Source organism: Capricornis sumatraensis, chromosome 2, assembly GCF_032405125.1.
Source record: "Capricornis sumatraensis isolate serow.1 chromosome 2, serow.2, whole genome shotgun sequence".
In the NCBI taxonomy this organism is placed as follows: Eukaryota; Metazoa; Chordata; class Mammalia; order Artiodactyla; family Bovidae; genus Capricornis; species Capricornis sumatraensis.
In genome coordinates, this window is record NC_091070.1 from 206,876,963 (window position 1) to 206,893,006 (window position 16,044).

Consider the following 16,044-nt stretch of genomic DNA (forward strand, 5'->3'; position numbering starts at 1 on the left):
ACACAATTGCATTCATCTTACACGCTAGCAAAGTAATGCTCAAAATTCTCCTTGTGAGGCTTCAACAGTACATGAACCCAGAACTTCCAGATGTTCAAGCTGGATTTAGAAAAGGCAGAAGAACCAGAGAGCAAATTGCCAACATTCGTTGAATCATAAAAAAGTGAGAGAGTTCCAGAAAAACATCTGCTTCATTGACTACACTAAATCCTTTGTGTGGATCACAACAAACTGTGGAAGATTCTTTAAGGAGATGGGAATACCAGACCACCTGACCTGCCTCCTGAGGAATCTGTATGCATGACAAGAAGCAACAGTTAGTGCTCGCTTCGGCAGCACATATACTAAAATTGGAACGATACAGAGAAGATTAGCATGGCCCCTGCGCAAGGATGACACGCAAATTTGTGAAGCATTCCATATTTTTTACTTATGCAGCTCAATTCCAGAAAAATAGACCCAATCAAAAAATGGGCCAAAGAACTAAATAGACATTTCTCCAAAGAAGACATACGGATGGCTAACAAACACATGAAAAGATGCTCAACATCACTCATTATTAGAGAAATGCAAATCAAAACCACAATGAGGTACCACTTCACACCAGTCAGAATGGCTGGGATCCAAAAATCTGCAAGCAATAAATGCTGGAGAGGGTGTGGAGAAAAGGGAACCCTCCTACACTGTTGGTGGGAATGCTAACTAGTACAGCCACTATGGAGAATAGTGTGGAGATTCCTTTAAAAATTGCAAACAGAACTACCTTATGACCCAGCAATCCCACTGCTGGGCATACACACCAAGGAAACCAGAATTGAAAGAGACACATGTACCCCAATGTTCATTGCAGCACTGTTTATAATAGCCAGGACATGGAAACAACCTAGATGTCCATCAGCAGATGAATGGATAAGAAAGCTGTGGTACATGTACACAATGGAGTATTACTCAGCCGTTAAAAAGAATTCATTTGAATCAGTTCTGATGAGATAGATGAAACTGGAGACGATTATACAGAGTGAAGTAAGCCAGAAAGAAAAACACCAATACAGTATACTAACACATATATATGGAATTTAGAAAGATGGCAATGACGACCCTGTATGCAAGACAGCAAAAAAGACACAGAGGTGTATAACGGACTTTTGGACTCAGAGGGAGAGGGAGAGGGTGGGATGATTTGGGAGAATGGCATTGTAACATGTATACTATCATGTAAGAATCATTTCACCAGTCTATGTCCGATGCAGGATACAGCATGCTTGGGGCTGGTGCATGGGGATGACCCAGAGAGATGTTATGGGGAGGGAGGTGGGAGGGGGGTTCATGTTTGGGAACGCATGTATTGTCACCCTGCTTTTTAAACTTATATGCAGAGTATATCATGCGAAATGCTTTGCTGGATGAAGCACAAGCTGGAATCAAGATTGCCAGGAGAAATAACAACTTCAGATATGCAGATGACACCACCCTTATGGCAGAAAGTGAGGAGGAACTAAAGAGCCTCTTGATGGAAGTGAAAGAGGAGAGTGAAAAAGCTGGCTTAAAACTCAGGATACAAAATATGAAGATCATGGCATCCAGTGTCATCATTTCATGGCAAATAGATGGAGAAACAATGGAAACAGTGAGAGACTTTATTTTCTTGGGCTCCAAAATCACTGCAGATGGTGACTGCAGCCATGAAATTAAAAGATGCTTGCTTCTTGGAAGAAAAGCTATGACCAACCTAGACAGCATATTCAAAAGCAGAGACATTACTTTGCCAACAAACGTCCGTCTAAAGCTATGGTTTTTCCTGTGGTCATGTATGGATGTGAGAGTTGGACTATAAAGAAAGCTGAGCACCAAAGAATTAATGCTTTTGAACTGTGGTATTGGAGGAGACTCTTGAGAGTTCCTTGGACAGCAAGAAGATCCAACCAGTCAATCCTAAAGGAAATCAGTCCTGAGTATTCATTGAAGTACTAATGCTGAAGCTGAAGTTTCAATACTTTGCCCAAGTGATGCGAAGAACTGACTCCTTGGAAAAAACCCTAGAGATTGAAGATTGAGAAAGATTGAAGGCTGGAGAAGGGGACGACAGAGAATGAGACGGTTGGATGGCATCATTGACTCCATGGACATAAGTTTGAGCAAGCTCCAGGAGCTGGTGATGGACAGGGAAGCCTGGCGTGCTGCAGTCCATGGGATCGCAGAGTCAGACATGACTGAATTCAACTGAACTGATATATAAGAAGGAATCAAGACAAGAAAAAGCAAAGAAAAAAAAAAAGATTGCTGAAGAAGTAACCCTTCTACTAAGATGTTTGTGTTAGGTAAGACTTAATAGTTACAAACGAAACAGGCCAGATGCAAATTACCTTTAGCAAGAAAGTGAGTTTTATGATAGTTACTGAGGTGTTTCATCAAATTCAAGCACAGAGAAGCATCAAGGCCCCAGGTACCACCAGTGCCACTACTCTGGTGCTGTGGAGTTCCCCTTGCTTCAGTCACTGCAAACAGGCTTTCTCTGTGGTGGGAGACAGGACTGCCGTCACAGCTAAACTTTCCATCTTGCAGCTTTTACATCTGAGAGACTCTGCTGATGCTTTCTCTGGTTCTAAGTTCAAAAGTGCTGAAACATCTACACTCATCAGGATGGATTCTATTAAAAAAAGGAAATCGTTCTAAGTGTTGAGGATGTAGAGAGATTAAACCCCTTGTGCACTGTTTGTGGGAATGTCAAATGGTACAGCTGCTGTAGATAAAAATTCCGTGTTCCTAAAAATTTTTAAAGAGAATTGCCATCTGATCCAGTAATTTCACTTCTGGGTATATACCCAAAAGAACTAAAAGGAGGGTCTTGAGGTTTTTGTACGCGCCCGCTCATAGCATTATTCACAGTAGCCAAAAGGTTAAAATAATCCCCACTGTTCATCGATAGATGAACAGATAACCAAAATGTGGTATATACATACAATGGAATGTTATTCAGCCTTAAGGAAGGGAATTCTGACACATGCTGCAGCCTGGATGAACCTTAAGGATATTATGCTAAATGAAATAAACCAGTCCAAAAAAAAAATAGTACAACTCCACTTACATGAGGTATCTGAAGTAGTCAAATTCACAGAGGCCAAAGGAAGTTGCCAGGGCCTGGGGCAAGGAGGAAATCGGGAGTTGCTTAATGGGTATAATTTCAATTCTGCAAGATGGAAAAAAGCCTTGGAGATTGGCTGCACAGCACTCTGAAATGCTTAACACTACTGAACTGTACAGTTAAAAATGGTTAAGATTGTAAATTTTATGTATATTTTACCACAATTGAAAAAAAAGTTCCCAGGAAAGGGGTTCATTAACTCAGCTTGGATCTGGTCCTACCCTGCAGCCCATCAGCCAGGGTAGGACGGAGTCTTGAAAGAACAGGTTAGTTCCCATGGAAACTAAGCAGATGGAAGTGGAGCGATTTCCGGAGGTAGGAGCAGGGGAGTTGCTGTGAGGGAGGGTAACTGGACGCACGAGCAGTGAGTACACTGTGGAGAAACTGCCTCCTAGTCAGCTTGTTTTTCTAAGCAGCAGCGGTGATTATGCTCTGTCCAAACCACTGGGGTATCATTTGCATTTATTTTCACCGTCAGTCATCTGTCACAGTCACTCCTTACAGACATACTTAGCTCACTGTGGTTTAACAGAGTTACATATCTCATTAGTCTTTGCCAAAAATCTTTGAAGTAGTTTCTACAAATGAGGAAACAAACTCACTGTTCAAGTGACTTAATGTCGGGTGTCAGCTGTGAGGGACTAAAAGCGAATTCGAAATCATTTAGGTGTAAAGAAAGGTTTACTGGCTCATGGAACCTATGGACAAGTTAACAGCCAAAGCCCCTCCTGAAAGGCTGGTCAGGTGCCTGTGGTATCAGGAGCAAGTGCCGCCAGGGACTCGGGCACCACCAGCACGGTCTGCCCCGCCTTTCCCTGCTCTGTGTGCTGACTTCACTCTCCTCCACACCCACCAGTTTTCTTCAAATGATTGCTGGAAGCTTCTATACCTCTCACATCAGAAGTGGCCCTGAGCCCTAAGGAAGGACTCTGAGTGGAGCTGAATTCTGTTGTCCACCTCCCACTCCAGATTAATCAAGAGGACTGGTCACCTGAGAACGAGGCAGCTCATTGTAGACCCACGTGACCAGCATGGGGCTTGAGGGGAAAACAGTTTTCAGAAACATTGGTGCTGCTTAGAGAGAGCAGTCGGTGTCTGCACCAGTGACACCGAGCAAGTCAAGTGGCAGGTGAGAGCAGTCCTCAGTGGCGTACGTGCATGGACACACACGCGTGCACACACACACTGCTGAATGCTTTTCATGCAGACGAAGGCCCTCTGTGTGCGATGCCCACACATGCACACAGCCCTCTGTGCAAGGCAAGCACATGTGCGTGCACGCACACACACACACACACACACACACACACTGCTGAATGCTTTTCATGCAGATGAAATCCCTCTGTGTGCAAGGCCCCCAGGACAGTGTATCTCACGTGTGAGACTGGGGTCACCCTTTGAGTCACCAGATTTGGAGTGATGAGCCATCTGAAAGACTAGTTTAAGAAAACCATTTAGGCCTATATTTTTGGTCTGAGGTCCTTGTTAATTATGAAGGGGATAGAGGGATACAGACCATTGTATAAATGTCATTTGTGGATTCAGAAATGTATCTGTGTCCTGCTAGATCTGCACGATGAGGTAGAGTTCGTGAAAACCGCTGAGTGGTTGACGGCAGATGGAAGTGCCAGTCCACCTCAGACGTTCACAATCAGAACCCTCACGTGCTTCTTAGACACTGCCTTCTTGATAATGACCCTTGTGCCTTTCAGGTGTTCTAAATGTGAGCGCATAGAGAGAGCAGGGAATTCCATGAGCATCTGGTTCAAACTTAATTTGACTGTGGATCCTTTTGTTTGCTTTTCTTCATTCTCTAAAGAAAACGTCACCTGAAGTCCAGTCTATATAATACAGATAGCAGATTGGCTTGGGGTCTGGGTGGGTCACAGAGGACTCTGGACTGTCGGATTCAGTCCCTTCTCCTGCGGAACGTACTTTGAGAATCACTGATCTGGAGCAGCCGTTTTATTTCACAGATGAAAAGATTGAGGCTCAGAGAGGCTAAGTGGGTCCCTGAAAACAGCACAGAGAGCAGCAAAGCTGTCGCTGGAAGCCTGGCCTCCTGGCTTCAGAGCTGTGTTCTTTCTACTGTTCGATGCTGCTTCTGGCTATTTGGAATGAGCACTCCGGCAAAGTAGTTGTATTTTCCTTAATGGCAACCCACTCCAGTACTCTTGCCTGGAAAATCCCATGGACGGAAGAGCCTGGTAGGCTGCAGTCCATGGGGTCACTAAGAGTCAGACACGACTGAGCGACTTCACTTTCACTTTCAGCACACGAAAACTTGGACTAACATGAAGGCAAGTAGAGAACTTTGGGAGCCTAATCCAATAAACAGATAAAAGCTTTATGGTTAGCAACATATGTTTAAATTGTCTGACAGACTTAATGGGTGCTTCAGTTCAGTTCAGTTCAGTCGCTCAGTCATGTCCGACTCTGTGACCCCATGAATCGCAGCACGCCAGGCCTCCCTGTCCATCACCAATTCTGGAGTTCACTCAGACTCGTATCCATCGAGTCAGTGATGCCATCCAGCCATCTCATCCTCTGTCGTCCCCTTCTCCTTCCCCCAATCCCTCCCAGCATCAGAGTCTTTTCCAATGAGTCAACTCTTCGCATGATGTGGCCAAAGTACTGGAGTTTCAGCTTTAGCATCATTCCTTCCAAAGAACTCCCAGGGTTGATCTCCTTCAGAATGGACTGGTTGGATCTCCTTGCAGTCCAAGGGACTCTCAAGAGTCTTCTCCAACACCACAGTTCAAAAGCATCAATTCTTCGGTGCTCAGCCTTCTTCACAGTCCAACTCTCACATCCGTACATGACCACAGGAAAAACCATAGCCTTGACTAGACAGACCTTAGTCGGCAAAGTAATGTCTCTGCTTTTGAATATACTATCTAGGTTGGTCATAACTATTCCCCATTTAGGTGCTATAGATGTATCAGTGAACAGGACAATTCTTGTCTTCAAAGAAGTTCAAGTCTTCCAGGCTGTTTCAGTGAATGTGATAAATGCTGTCTGTAAGAGAGATGATTGTACCTGACCCAATTCAGAGGAGCCTGGGGAGACTTTCTGAAGAAATGACATCTAAGCAAACCCCAGAAAACTTGACAGGAGTGAGTCAGATAGGGGAATGTTAGGAGAAAGGCTGGCGAGGTCTGTAGGCTTTAGGTCATAGACGGCCATGTGAACCATTAACTCCAAGATAACAACCTCAGTGGGTTTACTGGAGAAATCACTCTGAACTGGTTGGAGGCAGCTAGAGGCAATAGAGGCAGGGGGATGGTTCTAGTGTCAGTATTTACCAGGTAGAATCGACAGGACTTGATGACTGGTTAAATGCTGGTGATGAGGCAGTAAAAAGGGTCCTTTGGCCAATATGGAGAGCACTGGAGGAAGAGAATGCCTGAGGATTGGGTGGAGGCATCGGTCGAGTTCCCTTTGGAACTTGAGATTGACCTGTCTGCAGAGAATCCTAATGGGAGGTACTGTATGGAACTGGACATTCAGGTTGAGCCTGGAGAGAATTTGTGTTGAGGGAGGTGTGACTAGTTCAGGTGGGACAGTCAGGGAAGACCCTCTGAGGGATGACACCACCTGAGTGCGGAATGCTGTGGGCCATGCCTTATTCTAATTGCTACTGGAAAGCATTGAAGAGGTCTTTTTGGTTTGTCTTTTGTTTCTTCTGTTTGATTTTAGCAGTGGAAGAATATAATCTGATTTTCAAGTTAAAAGATCAATTTGGCTGCTGTGTGGAACATGGACTCTAAGGATAGGGAATGTGGAAGCAGGAAAAAGATGTTCTGGCTGGAAGCCTGCAGTTCAGAAGTTCTGAGTGGGTTAATGGTTAATGTTACCTGCCTCCCTGCCTTGGGACATCCCCTCTCCAGTTTATCTAATCCCATTCATGATTAGATGTGATCAGGTAAATTAGAGATCACTTTTACGTAGACATCTTTCTGTGGAAAAAGGAATCAGAGAGTCCAGCCCACTGTGAGATAAGAAATCCTGCCTAGCTGATTAGACAAGTGTAGGCTGAGCCAATCAGACTCCTCCTTCCGAGGATTTCAAATTACAACTCAGTCTTTGCTGAGTATATCAAACAAGGAAATGTAATGTTTGAGCACATACACAAAATAAATATTGGTTGTATGAATGGGTGCATGGCAAAAAAGATCTGCAGAGAAAGAGGAAAAAAAGCAGATGTGCCAGGGAGCCCCAGACTAGGAGAGAGAGCTTACTGCAGGCTTCTCACCCACTTCCTGGTTTCTGACCCTTCCAGGCCTCAGGGGCTTCCTGGGGTTCCTGGACACCTCCATTTCCTTTTGAAAACTCCCAGTTTTGCTTACGTGAATTTCTTTAAAGTGCAGTTCAAGGAGCCCTGCTCCAGGGTGTGCACCCTGTTATTGCTGCTGTCCAGGTGGCTATGATGCTCTTCTCACCTGCAGCTGGTGGGGCCCTTGTTCCCCACGGCCTCACCAATTTCGGGCTTCCTTACCTCTTTTCTTCCCCCCTAGTTGTATAGTCCTATAACGTTGTCTTAAGGCAATTGCATTTGCACTCACTTGATTCACTAGTGAAAGTAAGTGAAAGTGTCACTCGCTCAGTCATGTCCGAATCTTTGTGATCCCATGGACTGTAGCCCACCGGGCCTCTCTGTCCATGGGATTCTCCAGGCAAGAATACTGGAGCGGATTACCATGCATGCCCTTCTCCAGGGGATCTTCCCTACCCAGGGATCAAACCTGGGTCTCCTGCAGGGCAGGCAAATTCTTTACAGTCTGGCATTATTCTGAGATAATTTGTATCCATCTTGTTTACAGTTTAAGCCCTCTCTGAGTGAAATCTAGTTTCACACATACTTAATTTAGTTATCTGAAAAATAAGTATGTATTTGGTTTCATGTTGTTTTTATTGGTACACGTATTTCCCCATATACTCTTTCTTCCCTTTTTATAGTCTACAGAAGATAACACAAATCAAGCCAGCCATCAAGCATCTGTGGACTTCCCACTGATGTCAGCCCTGGAGATATAAGCGGAGGCCGTCAGGGCTCCCCGCCCCCCGCCCCCTTTTGCACCCCCTGTGGAAGCTGGTTTCGCTGGACCTCCTCTCCTCCAGGGCCACAAGCCCTCCCTGAAAGATCTCAGTGATCTCATCTGCTCCCAGGCCTCGGCTCCCACTTGTTTTGCAGGAAGAGCCGGCTTTGGTGTTTGCTGTGTTTTTATGATCTGTGACTTTCACCCTATGCACTTTGTATTCAGAGTTTGAATGTTTGGTTTAACTCATGGGAAACTCCACTGAGTTATTTTTGTCCCTGTCAGAAACACTGTGGTTCTGTCGCCAGGTGCCCCGAGGTGCACCGGCTCGGGCATTACACTGTGTCTCCAATGGGCCAGTGCATCCATCGGAGCTCACGCAGGTGTGGCGCCAGAGCTCACCTACTTGGACTTCTGTCCTGTGCGCTGCCCTGCAAGGCCCTGGCAGCTGTGAGGCTGCCTGTGCCACCAGAGGTGACACACTGGGCACCTCTTGGGAGGAGTCAGGTTTGCCTCTGCCATCTGGCCTAAGTCTGCCACCCAGTCCAAAGAGGGATATGAAGAGTTTGGGGGGAAATGGATACATGTATATGCATGGCTGCGTCCCTTGGCTGTCCACCTGAAACCATCACAACATTGTTCATCGGCAGTTGTTGTTGTTTAGCCACTGAACTCTTTGGCAGCCCCTTGGAGAGGAGCACAGTCAGTGTCAAGAGGCTGCCCAGCGGCTGGGTCAGGCTGTGCTGGGACAGTCAAGCCCACGTCGGTCACCATCCATGGCGCTCTGCATCCGCCCTGCCATCACCCGTGCTGAGGAACACAATCCCCGTTCTGCCCCTCACTTGCCGGTGAAGTCCTTCTCTTACCGGCTGCCTGCTGTTGCTGCCCTGGAATCAATCACCCAGCAGGAGGTTGGGGCCCACCCATGCCATGCCCCAACCGACCCATTTCCTGTGGACACTCATTTTCCACAACAGCTCAGGAACCTTATAAGCCTCATAAAATGAAAAGGGTGGGATCCTGTCACTATCAGAGGTGCAGGACAGTCTTCAGAACAGACACTAAGGCTGTGACCTATTTCCCATGGCTACACGCCAAGCCAGAGAGAGCCCCTGGGAAGGAGCAAGAGCTGAGTTGGAGTCATCACTGTACCCCTAACACATGGGTGGTGCTTGGTAGACGTTTATTATGTTGAAAGAATGAATGAAAATCACAGCCTAGGAGGAAGACGGATCCACAAGCACATCATTATAGTACAACCCAAGCGCTGAGATAAAAGAGGGTGGAAGAGGAAAGGGGTCCAGAGACATAGTGATTTCCCGAGGCTGTACCAGGACCGTGGCCCAGGTTTCTCATGCTCCCTGCTCCGGAGCACAATGGGGGCAGGTGGGTGCTCTGGGGGGCGTCAGCCCGCCTGTGCTGCCGTCTCTGGGCCTGGCTGCAGCTGCCGGGCTCTGGGTGCACGACCCACACTAGGAAATGGGTTCTACCTGCCCTGCTTTTGCTGTTGGGCTTCAGATACGCCAGTCCATTTCTGAGCTCATCTGCCCCGAGAACCGAGAGCTGGTCACGTTTGGCCATGTGTTTCAGGAAGTAGACAGTGAGGCCCAGAGAGGAAGAGAAGCTTGCTCTCCTCTCCATGTTTCCCCCACCACACCACACCCCCCATATATATTTATTTATTTAGCTCCTTTGGGTCTTAATTGTGGCATGCGGGCTCTTCGTTCAGTCATGCAGGATCTTTCACGGAAGTGCACAGACTCGGTAGCTGTGGCGTGCGGGATTAGTTGCCCCACTGCGTATGGGACCTTAGTTCCTCAACCAGGGATAGAACCCACATCACCTGCATTGCAAGGTGGTTCTTAACCACTGGACCACCAGGGAAGTCCCCTGCCCCCCCATGGCTTTAAGGATCCTGACCTTGTTCCCTTGAGGCCTGGCTGCCTGCTACCCTTGGGTTCCTTGAGACATCTCTGAAGACTTGTATTAAATTCTTCTCTTTTATTCAGCTTGGCTGAGCGGTTTCTGTTCTGTGCAGCCAAGAGTCTGGGCTAACATTTACCTCACTGATGCCCCATCATGCTGTCAGTAAACACTTCCACACCTCGCACCCTGCCCCACACTTTGGTCTGAGAGCTTTACATGTAATAACTTGTTAAATCCTCATAACATTTCTCTGAGGTAGGTAGCACTGTCCTATCTCATTCTCAGATGTGGAAACTGAGGCTAGGAGGTGGTGGAGCTGGGATTCACTCACATCCAGGCAGAGCCCACGCCCAACACTGCACTTTTACCATATTTTGTTGAGCTGAAGTTTGTATTTTTAGACCTCTTTAATGCATTCTCTTGGAAGAATTTCGTTCTAAATGCTAACCACCACCAGGAGCCCTGAGTCCTAAATGACGCTGGGTGGGGCCGAGAGTCCAGACCGCTTTGTCTGCCCCCCAGGTCCTGCCTCTCCTTTGCCGGGCCTGGCAGAGGAAGCGCGGGAAGGAGCTGCCAGGCCAGGGCTTGGCGGCAAAGCTGCTTGTGCGCGGGAGGCCAGAGCCACGCCCTGGCACCTGGCAGGCAGCCCGGCCCCACCGTTGAGAAAATACCTGGAACAAAGGAATCCTCCCGCCACGACTGGCCGCCTCTCCTGTGCCTGCAGCGCCCAGGCTGAGGAATCTGACCTCCGGGCCAGCCCAGGCCAGGTCCTTACATGGCCTCAGGAGGCCCAGCCGGGAATACCTGCCTGGCCCTCTGCAGTGGGCATCCCATGGGGAGCTCTTCCTCTCACCCCATTTCCACCCAGGGGCCCTTCGGGGCTGCCTGGACTTCCAGTTACTGCCACTCTCCTCCCAGGTGTCTTCAGAGGGTCCCAGGAGAGTGAAAGGTAGAGGACTCTGGACACCCCCTCAGGGTAGTGGCGTGCTTCTTGGGGGACATATCTTGGGCAAAGCTGGAAGCTCCTCAGAGGGGAGGTCCAGCCTCCTGAGGGGTAGCCAGCCGATGGCCCATTCCTTCTCCTTTCTCCCCTCCTTCCTGTGAGCAAGATTTCAGGAGCATGAATCTGGGCAAGAGATCACCTCACCACCGCTCTTTCGTTCAGAAAACCCCGGAGCCCCAGGTCCAGCTCCCAGCCCTAGCCAGCAGCACACCTTTCCCCACCCTGTGCCCTAGTGACCACTGTCATCCGGGCCGCTGTAGCCCGAGTGGTGCTTCTGATGGTTCAGAAAAGGAAGCTGCTTTCTCCAGGTGGACCCAGCCTTCCTCCAGGGCCCCCAGCTGTGCCAAGTGGAGTAGGGCGTGGAGCTGGACTTCAACCCCCACTTGCTTCTTGTTTCTGTGTGTGCAGATCCAAGCTGCAGTGTCTTATGCAGAGCAACAAGGCCTGGGAGGAAAATCCCCGACCGTGACCCTCGGCCCCTGATTCCCAGGCCAAACCCTGTTCCCCTGACCTGGATATTCCCTGGGCTGGATGAAGGAAGGCCATTCCAGAGGTGGTCCCTCTTCATGGGCCCGAACCAGCTCTAGACAGCAGGGCAAGGACTCAGGAGAGGTTCCCTAGAAAAAGCTCCCAACACCACTGAGAGAAGCCTTCTCCCAGGCAGCTCCTGGTTCTGGTCCCTCTTGTGCTCCTAACTGGCTCTGCCACCTGGGTCGGTCACTATCCCTCCCTCACCCAGTTTATCCTATTGTAACATGAGAAACGGGGGGTCAGATCCCTGATACCAAGATCTCTCACCAGAAAGAAAGGCTGGAAGTTCAGGCAAATAGAGCCTGTGTCCGGATGTCTGGCTTCTCTCTGCCCCCTGGTGGACACAAGCAGCCTAGCACCCAGGGGGAAACGTGCTATGTGCCAAATCACTTCAGTTCTGTTCCACTCTTTGCGACGCCATGAACAGGTATGACCTGACTCAAATGCCTTATGATTATATAGTGGAAGTGAAAAATAGATTCAAGGGATTAGATCTGATAAACAGAGCGCCTGAAGAGCTATGGACGGAGGTTCATGACATTGTACGGGAGACAGGGATCAAGACCACCCCCAAGAAAAAGAAATGCTAAAAAGCAAAATGGCTGTCTGAGGAGGCCTTACAAATAGCTGAGAAAAGAAGAGAAGTGAAAAGCAAAGGAGAAAAGGAAAGATATACCCATTTGAATGCAGAGTTCCAAAGAATAGCAAGGAGATAAGAAAGCCTTCCTCAGCAATCAATGCACAAAGAAATAGAGGAAAACAATAGAATGGGAGAGACTAGAGACCTCTTCAAGAAAATCAGAGATATCAAAGGAATATTTCCTGCAAATATGGGCACAATAAAGGACAGAAATGGTATGGACCTAACAGAAGCAGAAGATATTAAGAAGAGGAGGCAAGAATACACAGAAGAACTGTACAAAAAAGATTTTCATGACCCAGCTAATCATGATGGTGTGATCACTCACCTAGAGCCAGACATCCTGGAATGGGAAGTCAAGTGGGCCTTAGGAAGCATCATTACAAACAAAGCTAGTGGAGGTGATGGAATTCCAGTTGAGCTCTTTCAAATCCTGAAAGATGATGCTGTGAAAGTGCTGCACTCAATATGCTAGCAAATTTGGAAAACTCAGCAGTGGCCATAGGACTGGAAAAGGTCAGTTTTCATTCCAATCCCAAAGAAAGGCAATGCCAAATAATGCTCAAACTACTGCACAATTACCCTCATCTTACACGCTAGTAAAGCTCAAAATTCTCCAAGCCAGGCTTTAACAGTATGTGAACTGTGAAATTCCAGATGTTCAAGCTGGTGTTAGAAAAGGCAGAGGAACCAGAGATAAAATTGCCAACATCTGCTGGATCATTGAAAAAGGAAGAGAGTTCCAGAAAAACATCTGTTTCTGCTTTATTGACTATGCCAAAGCCTTTGTGTGGATCACAATAAACTGTGAAAAATTCTGAAAGAGATGGGAATACCAGACCACCTGACTTGCCTCTTGAGAAACCTGTATGCAGGTCAGGAAGCAACAATTAGAACTGGACATGGAGCAACAGACTGGTTCCAAACAGGAAAAGGAGTACGTCAAGGCTGTATATTGTCACCCTGCTTATTGTACATCATGAGAAACAGTGGGCTGGATGAAGCACAAGCTGGAATCAAGATTCCCGGGACAAATATCAATAACCTCAGGTATGCAGATGACACCACCCTTATAGCAGAAAGCGAAGAACTAAAGAGCCTCTTGATGAAAGTGAAAGAGGAGAGTGAAAAAGTTGGCTTAAAACTCAACATTCAGAAAACTAAGATCATGGCGTCTGGCCCCATCACATCATGGCAAATAGATGAGGAAACAGTGGAAATAGTGACAGACTTTATTTGGGGGGGCTCCAAAATCACTGCAGATGGTGATTGCAGCCATGAAATTAAAAGACACTTGCTCCTTGGAAGGAAAGTTATGACTAACCTAGACAGCATATTAAAAAGCAGAGACATTACTTTGTCAACAAAGGTCCATCTAGTCAAAGCTCTGATTTCCAGTAGTCATGTATGGATGTGAGAGCTGGATTGTAAAGAAAGCTGAGTGCCGAAGAATTGATTCTTTTGAACTGTGGTGTTGGAGAAGACTCTTGAGAGTCCCTTGGATTGCAAGGAGATCCAACATGTCAATCCTAAAGGAAATCAGTCTTAAATATTCATTGGAAGGACTGATGCTAAAGCTGAAACTCCAATACTTTGACCACCTGATGTGAAGAACTGACTCATTGGAAAAGACCCTGATGCTGAGAAAGATTGAAGGTGGGAGAAGGGGATGACAGAGGATGAGATGGTTGGATGGCATCACCGACTTGATGGACATGAGTTTGGGTAGGCTCTGGGAGCTGGTGATGGACAAAGAGGCCTGGTGTGCTGAAGTCCATGGTGCCGCAAAGAGTCGGAAACGACTGAGTGGCTGAAACGAACTGAATGTAGCAGATGTAAGAGATGCCAGCTCGATCCCTGGTTGGGAAGATACCCTGGAGGAGGAAATGGCAACCCACTCCAGTATTCATGCCTGGAAAATCCCATGGACGGGGGAGCCTGATGGGCTACAGTCCATGGGGTCGCAAAGAGTCGGACACGACTGAAGTGTCTTAGCACACACCCTACAAGTAGTCCACTTTATTAGCTTTTTATGTATCCTTTTCAGGTGAGTAAATACAATCAAATACAGATATGCATTCTTATTCATTCACACCCCTCTTTTACTCAAGGGAGGACATACTATACTCTGCATCTTACCTTTTTCACTTAAAAAAGTGTTTCGGGGACTCCTCTGGTGGCCCAGTGGCTAAGACTGTGCTCCCACTGCGGGGGCCCTGGGTTTGATCCCTGGTCAGGGAACTAGATCCTGCATGCTGCAACGAAGATCTGGTATGGGTAAATAAATAATTTAAAAATATAAATTATATTTTTAAAGGTGTTCTGTAGTTTAATCAGTCCATAGAGAGCTTTCTTCTGTGAGCTTTCTAGTACATGATGGGGTGTAGCAGAGTTTATCAGCCAGTCCCTTCCTTATTACATTTGGGCTATTTCCAGACTCTGGCTATCACAAACAAGACTGTAATGAATGATCTTACCAACCCAGGCCTGATGATTAGGCAAGAGTGTCAAGGGCACAGCAAGGGCAGGGCTGAACCAATTGTTAAAATATTTAAATGCTTGTGTGCTGCTGCTGCTAAGTCACTTCAGTCGTGTCTGACTCTGTGCGACCCCATAGACAGCAGCCCACCAGGCTCCCCCGTCCCTGGAGTGGGTTGCCATTTCCTTCTCCAATGCATGAAAGTGAAAAGTGAAAGTGAAGTCGCTCAGTCGTGTTCGACTCTTCGCTACCCCATGGACTGCAGCCTACCAGGCTCCTCCGTCCATGGGATTTTCCAGGCAAGAGTACTGGAGTGGGGTGCCATTGCTTTCTCCTGAAATGCTTGTGTGGTGCCTGGTAAATAGTTACCACCGCATCTGTAACAATCAATATACTTACAAAACTCTGCTTGAATTCTTCAGTTCAAGCTGTGGGTGTAGGCTGACAGGACCTCCTGGTTGATTAGCAACGTCAGGACCAGCTGGGAGGATGGCCCATGCTGCAGGGGGACTCTGTGGCTGCACTGAGCCTTCTTTACAGAACATTTTGTATTTTAGAACATTTGCCAGTTTATCATTCTCATCTAATTATCTAGCTTCTACTGCTTGCATATATTTTAGTTTCCACTGAGCTTTTATTGGTTCATTTTCATTCTTGTTCAGTAAGATCCATGCGCTGCTTTGATATCTGTAAATTTAAGACTTAGAGTAAAATGTTAAAAACAAACACCAAAATGAAGAAACAAGAAATGTTGAATGGTTCTGAACATTTCTTTTAAATAGTTTAAATGTGAATCTTCCTTTCCCGGGAGGAGGAAGAAACAACCATAATCCATCACAGCTTGGGGTAGCTTTTTATTACTGTGTCCAAATCTACCGAGACTGGAGAATTTATTGATATGCAAGAATCAGTACAAAATCAGACAAATAATTTGCATTTCTAGAATAAAAATATTGATAGTTTTGTGCTCCAGATTATTATGGGCTGGGTGCATGTGCTAAGTCACTTCAGTTGTGTCCGACTCTTTGCAACCCCGTGGACTGTAGCCTACCAGGCTCCTCTGTCCACGGGATTCTCCAGGCATGAATACTGAAGTGGGTTGTCATTTCCTTCTCCAGGGGATCTTCCCGACCCAGGGATCCAACCAGCATCTCTTACATTTCCTGTATTGGCAGACAGGTTCTTTATCACTAGCCCCACCTGGGAAGCCTGGGTAATTCAGATCTATCTTATTTTTGAGGAAAAGTTGGACATAATCACTTAAAAATCATTTTACCTAACACC

The 16,044-nt window shown here is 47.0% G+C and overlaps 1 non-coding gene across 1 annotated transcript; it reads left to right on the plus strand.

Annotated features, from left to right (window-relative positions):
* The first annotated feature begins 320 nt into the window (after positions 1-320).
* LOC138074625 (U6 spliceosomal RNA) lies at positions 321-427 on the plus strand. The gene has a single exon (XR_011144458.1). It is a non-coding gene; the product is annotated as a U6 spliceosomal RNA (small nuclear RNA).
* Positions 428-16,044: the final 15,617 nt, after the last annotated feature.